The following is a 7,770-nucleotide window of genomic DNA, read 5'->3' on the forward strand; positions in this document are numbered from 1 at the left end:
ATCTTGCACATATGATTTTGATGATCAAGATGCTAGTTTAGATAAAGGAAAACAAGTGCAAACCCAAAGTCAAGTTTAGATTGATCCGGAAAAGTCAGAGAATGAAGAGAAAGGTAAAACTGCTTGTCCAGAAGAAAGAGTTCAAGAGCCTGAAATTCACAAAAAGTCCTAAAACTCCCAGGTATGTGAGGTTGAATCATTTAGAAAATTAGATTATCGGTGATAAGAATAAAGGTGAGATGATGAGGAGAAGACATGTGCTGAAGAAATTTGTTTGATTTCTAAGATTGAACCTAAAAATATTGATGAAGCATGTAAAGATGAAAATTGGATTAAAACTATGGAAGAAGAATTGAATCAGATTGAGAAAAATAATACATGGATTCTTGTGCCTAGACGTAAGGATAAAAATATAATTGGAACTAAATGGGTATTCTGGAATAAGTTGAATGAATAGGGTGAATTTGTTTGAAGTAAAGATAGACTTTTTTGTAAAGGTTATTCATAGATGGAAGGAATTGATTATGAAGAGACTTTTGCTCCGATAGCGAGAATTGAAGTTGTTAGATTATTTATTGCCTATGCTACTCACACAGATTTCAAAGTTTATTAGATGGTTGTAAAGTTAGGTTTTCTTAATGGTGAGTTGGAAGAAGAAGTCTACATTGAGCAACCAGATGGATTTTAGTTGATAGATAAAAAGGACATGGTTTTCCGGTTGAAGAAAGCATTGTATGGATTGAAGCAAGCCCCTAGAGATTGGTATGCTAGATTGGACAAGTATTTGATGAAACTTGGATTCAATAAAGGTACTACTGATAGTAATTTTAATTTCAAGATTTATTAGAATAACATTTTGATTGTTGAAGTTTTTGTTGATGACATTATCTTTGGAGGAAATCATTGTCTATGTAAGAAATTTTATAAAGAGATGGAAAATGAGATTGAAATGTCTAAGATTGGTGAGATGAAATTCTTTTTGGGATTACAAATTACTTAGTTGGATAAAGGTATTTTCATATCTTAGTCCAAGTATGTGAAGGAATTATTGAAGAAATTTGGTTTTGATGATTCTAAACTAGTTGGTACACCTATGGTGACCGGATGTAAGTTGACAAAGGATGATGATTCTTTGAAAGCTAATCAAACCATATATAGATCTATGATTGGTGGATTGTTGTATTTGACTCAGACTAGACCTAATATAATGAATGCTGTGTGTCATGTTGCTAGATTTCAAGTTGATCTTAAGGAATCTTATATTATTTCTATAAAAAAGATTTTCATATATTTGAAAGGGACAATTGCTTTTGGTTTGTGATATCCTAAGAATGATGACTTTACTTTAAGTGCTTTTATAGATGTTGATTGGGCAGGTGATGTTGATGACCGAAAGAGTGCTACTGGTGTTACAATCTTTTTGGGTAAGAAGTTGGTTTCTTGGGCAAGTAAGAAGCATAATGCTATTTCGTTATCTACTACAGATGCTGAATACATTGATGTTACTAGCAATTGTACTAAGGTAATTTGGTTAAATCATATGTTGAAAGATTTAGGATTTATTTATGATGAGCCTATTGCTATCACTACTGTATTTGACTCCTAATTCTGACGAATGTTTGCTAACATATTGATAAAATATTGTTGATTTATCGATGAAACCTTGGCTTAAATTTCATCGCCAGAACTTTGTCATTGTAACGACCAATTATTATACGTCGAAACCACAACCCATATTCATCGATCAACGACAAAGATAATGTTCGTGGTGTTTTTTGCAAATTTTTGTCCATCTATTGATGAAAGAGATGATAGAACATTGCAAAACATTCATTTGAAATCATCAAGAAAACACCGAACTATCGTCCATTTCCCAACAAGGTGGAGAAAACTTTCATTCTTATTATGACAAAATCAACGTCACATGTACAACAACCTCATCACCAATGTTTGTGGATCATTAGGATCTGTACGCTGCAAGTTCGATGACAATAATTGATCATAATAAATTTTATAATCAGTGTACCCTTTTCAAGTTATCATGATAATATTAGCCTTGTCGATGAGTTTCTATTAGGGATAACTATTCTGATGCAGTGTTTTTGGAATGACTTGTGTTGTCGAGATACATAATCCAATAGAACTATCCTTTTGGTGACTGGTATAGCTTTTCTGAAAAGGTCATCTTCGAGGATGTTTGTTTATCAGTATAACATATGCTGATTTCTATGTTTGTCAAAATTTCAACAAAAAATTTTAGTTTAAAAAACAAAAAATTGTTAAAAAATTGTTGTGGACTCAATGGAAGCATATCAAGATAATTTATAGATGGCTAGTTTTCACCTTGACAATAGTTATTAGGATAGCTTAGCTGATGGCCAACTGATTGGAATAGTTTCTACTATCATTTTAAAGTTTTCATGATATTCCAATAATATAAATCTAGCTAATGAGTCTTAATCAGTATAGCTATACTGATAGTCTTCCAAGGTGCACTTTTCAGAATAATTCTATATTGTCGATTTATCCTTTTTGTGCAATTCCAATAGTGTTGGGGATTCTGATGGGATTGTGTTTTGGGATACCAATGTCGATAGAGGAGGATTGACAATATGTCATCATAAGGAACTATATTATCATTTTAATAGGTTTTTGTTATGTCGATAGTCTAATAGTACATCAATGGCAAACCATGACAAACTCAAAACTATAAGAAAACTGAATCTGAAAAAATAACAAATCTTCCAAAACAAAAAAAACCTATAAATGCACTCTAGCCAAATAAAATTCAATGGAAAACCATGAAAAATCTAAAACCATCGATCAAAACCAAATCCAATCATCTAAAAAGAATTTGCAAAACAAAAATTGAAACACCATTAAATATGAAACCTAAAATCTGAACATATAACACGCAACACATTTCTCCCCCTTTTACATCAATAACAAAGGGTTGAGGATAATAAATGTGAACAAGAAAGCACTCCCCCTAAGCAAATACTAGCATCAAAGTGAGACTGGAGAGACCACAACCCTAAGCCTTGTGTGAACAGTCTCAAAAGCCTCCTTATGAAACAATTTAGTAAATATATCTGCCAATTGATTCTTGGTAAGAACATATTCAAGTTGAACCTTATGATTTACAACCCTTTGTCATAAAAAATGATAATGAATATATGCTTAGTAAATGAATGAAGAACCAAATTCTTAGAAATGTTAATTATGCTAATATTATCATAGAAAATGAAAATGGGTTTATCATATATCACCTTCAAATCCTTGAGAGTTTGTCACATCCACAAAACCTATGTACAACATGAAACTACAACAACATATTAAGCCTTAGCAGTAGACAAAGTCACAGATTCATGTTTCTTGCTTAGTCAAGCAACCAACTTGTTTCCAAAAAAGAATGCACCACCACTAGTGCTATGCCTATCATCGATACAACCCATTGAATCTACATTTGTATAGGTAGTCAAAGTGAAATCATTAGTCCTTTGATACTAGAAACCAAAATTTATTGTATCCCTTAGATATCAAAAAATCCTTTTAATAATATGCAGATGTGCAACCTTAGGAGTGTTAGGCCCAATATGGAAAGCTAATGTACTGAGAGGGGAGGGGTGAATTGGTACTTCAAATCCTTTCTTTATCAATAACTTTACTGTTAAGCATAAACCAAAAACTGCTATAACATAACATAAAGCTAAAACAAATAAATAACAATCATACATGATTCTCTCCATAACACATATATTTTGGTTACGCAGAAAATCTTGGTTAGAGAGAAAAACTATGGTGGGGATGGCACCCACAACTTCACTACTGCAATAATAAAGGTTGCTCGGTTAGAGCTACATGTTTAGCTATTTATGATAGCTTACCCTGTTAGGATTGTCAAGATCGTTAGATCTACCTTGCTAAAGGATTTTACAACACTTATTCTAAATGCTACACCTGGTTAAAGGCTTTACGATTTATAGACTTTGTTAGAGTCTTTTACCCTATTAAAGGTTTCTCTTACAACTCAAAATATTACAATAAAATCTTTACAAATATCTGCAACTTTACATCTGAAATGTTACAACAGATTCTATGTGCTCAAAATGAGATTACCTTGCTTATAGCATACCTTGAAAATCCATAGAGTAACTCGGTAAACCTTTCTATTTACTCTGTTCCTTGATTGTTCTTTGAAATCCTTCTCAATGACCTCTGTGTCCTTGATAGTCACAATACTTAGTGCTTCCTTATCTATTACACATATCTTTGCTTCATATATCTCTCCTATTTGATCCTTAATTCATGCTGTATAAATAGATCTCTTATGTCGGTGATCTGGTTCATTGCTTTGATATTACAAGCATGATTTATCGAATGAATAACCATACAAAATATTTCATTGGATAGATGACCTCAAAATCATACAAAATCTTTAAGTGCAATTTCCAATGAGATAACGGTTCTTTGTTCCTTGATCTTGTAACACGTTTCTGCACATGTGTCTAGGTTCAATGAATCTGGTAACACATTTGACTCGGTGTATCATTCTTGCTACTTAGTAGACATAGAGTGTTACTCGGTAGATAACTCGGTGTATATTAGGCTCTGTGACTACTTTCTTCTATAACCGACTTCTCTGTGCTTACCGACTGAATATTTCGCTAGTAGTAACTGACTAGAGTATATAGAATGACTTTGGATATAAAACTAATGGAAACTTAGTAAGTAGTAATAATCTCCCCTTTTGACATTAGTTTTGAACTGTTTGACAAAACTCCTTTCAAAGTCATAACTCAAAAATCTATATACTTACAAAATTTGACTAAACTAACAGTATATACATTTGTCAATAAAATAGTATATTCAGATATACTCCCCTTATCAATATACTGTACATAACTCTGATTTTGCATGCTCGGTGATCAATGTTCTATGTTTACTGCACTTGTTCTTTGCTCTTTGATTGCTGCATGGTGGTTACTGCTCCCCTGTCAAATTCAACTATGCATTTGGATACTCTGCTCGGTATACTCCCCCTGTATACTACACTCCCCCTTTGATACTTTGATACTATACTCCCCCCTTTTGACAAACATCAAAACTTAGTTACCATTCAGTGGTGGCAACTGGTCAAAAATGGATTTATACTTTGTCCTTGCATCGGTGAGAGTGGTAGAGAGGGCATCCTTGACACTATCCATGAGTGAATTTTGAGCTGTAATGTCAGCTAACAGTGAAATTAGTCCATCTAAGGTGCTTCCCTCTTATTGAGTGGATAGGGATGTAGCCTTTTTGATCTATTCTTGGATGGATGAAAGATGAGGAATGAATAATGTCTGAAGAGTCATTATATCCATCCTGATCTTGTGCTCTTCATTCCTGAGTTCCAATTGTTGAGCCATGAGCTTTTGTAACTTTGTATAGAAATGCTGAATAGAATTTGGCTCAGTGGTCAACTTATTTGAGAGATCGGTGATCTCTTTCTCAATCACTTCTATTTTATTTTTGATATCTTTAATGAATAAAGAAAATGTACAGAGTTTTTGAAATAAATAAAGAATGTGCTTGAGTTGAGGGGACAACTCAGCAATAAATTTGACAAGTTTTACTTTGCCAATAGCAATAGCTTTCTGTACCTCTTCAATCATTTTAGCAGTGAGCTCTTTGTCCTTCAATTCGCTCAAATATTCATATGCGTCTACTCTAGATGTCTCTATTTTAGTTAGGAGTTCATCCAGTTGAATATGGATGGCTGCATCTTTTGTCACTGTAGCTTCAGGTAGCATTTCTGTTAATAGTGCTTTCACCTTCTGAAGTACTTTTTTTTTCTTTTGAATAGCCATTTATTTTTCTTGTTCTTCTTTGGCTTTGCATAGTTCATCGAATTCAATGATTGCTTGCCCTTTTAATTTGGATATGTCTACATTTGGCAACACTATTGGTTTTGACAAATCTAATTTGAAACTATGCTTTTTCAATTTCTTTTCTTTAGATTTCACCAGTTGAACTAATACAATGGCTTGGGAGGCTTGTTGACCCTCGGTAGGTTGCTCGGTAGAGTCAACACTTTTGTCAGTTTCTGTAACCTTTGTTGTGTTTTTCGGTGCTTCTGTGCTTGGGGTCTCGGTGGCAATAGTTTCTGTGCTTGCAGGTGCTTGAGAAGTCTATTCCCTGGTGGCCTGAGAAGTAGCTTCTCCTTCTACAGACGTGTGACCCTATGTTCCTTGTTTAGTATCTTGAGGGGCCTCAGTTGAAATAGGCTGAGTGACCGGAGGATAGGGCTGAACTTGTTCCAAAACTGACTCACTAGATACCATTTTGGCATATGCATTCCCTTCGATCATTTCCTGTTCTTGTGCCTTGGTGTCCATGATATCTTCATCAACTTGTATAGTGTCAACAGGGTCTTGCTCGGTGATATTAGGATCTTGCTCGGTGACATCAACTATTTCAACTTCAACTTGTTCACCAGCATTCTTGATTCAAAATATTTCCTGCCACTTTTCCTTGGTCTCATTCTCTACATCCAAATAAAGGCCATTCATCAATTTCAAGGCTCTTTGCTTGACTAGGAAGTTTGTGTGGCAGTTTTTCAGATGTTCATTGATCTCATCTACCGACATGTCTAGAAAGAGATGTACCAGACTTCTTTCTCTCATCTATTTCTCTAAGTCCATAGCATACTTCCACCTGTTATCAATATGCAAATATAATTCATTTGGAAAAGATTTAGATACTTCCAATGAGACCAATCGGAATTTCAAAAGTGTGCAAATGACAACTTCTTCTATTTGTCTCTTTTCATCATCAGATCTGGATTCATACTTACCATATCTGAATGCTCTAAATCCACCATATTGCTTTAGATTAGCACAAAAATTATCAACACTATGCACATCTACCTTTTTACTCTTGACAATATGAAATTTACTTGCATCTTTAGATTCGGTGTCACTGGACTCTTTAGTCAAAATGAGTCTCTGAGTAGATTTCTTGTAAGTTTTTGTTACCTTTGGTTTCTTACTCGGTGACGCTATAGATGATCTTGTGTTTGGGCACTTTACTGAAGGAGTCGGTGATACCTTTGATGTATCCTATTTCTTCCTTTTTAAAACTTTCCCTTTAGGCAACTCGGTGCTCAATGTAATAGCTGCCTCTTAGGCTTCAGATTCCTCCTTGGTGATTACTGGAGTGCCTTTGATAGGCATGGAGGAAGAAACTTCTCAAAATTTCTCCGTTAATGCCTTGATCATTTTTGTTGCTTTCCTTGTAGCCTTGGGCACTACAATACTCATCTTTACTTTCTCTTTGACTTCTTCATATGTACCATATCTTAGCTTGGTAGCATGCCTTGGTAATGTAAGAAAAGCATCTATCTACTATTGTGTGATGTCAAAATCAATCTCATAACCCATAGGTGGCAAAGATTGAGTTCTTGGTTCCACAACATTAACATAGCAGTAGTCGGTGTCTAATTCAAAGCATATGTCATCTTTGTATTTCTCTACTAACTGGGGTAGAATTCTATACCTGCTATGCATCTTTCCTTGAAACTTGCTAAAGTAATCATCCATAATATCATTAAAGTTATCACCTAGCCGTTTGATGAAGTCATTGATTTGATAGGTGATTGGTCGGTGTAGCTCCCAAACTACATTATCGACTGATGGAAAGAATTTCTCAAAATAGAAAAACATGCATACCAGAAGTGATCCAAACGTCAGTGTGTTAGCTGAGTTATTCTTCTTCAGCTTCCTTATGATG

Source organism: Cryptomeria japonica, chromosome 7 (genome assembly GCF_030272615.1).
Source record: "Cryptomeria japonica chromosome 7, Sugi_1.0, whole genome shotgun sequence".
Classification (NCBI taxonomy): Eukaryota; Viridiplantae; Streptophyta; class Pinopsida; order Cupressales; family Cupressaceae; genus Cryptomeria; species Cryptomeria japonica.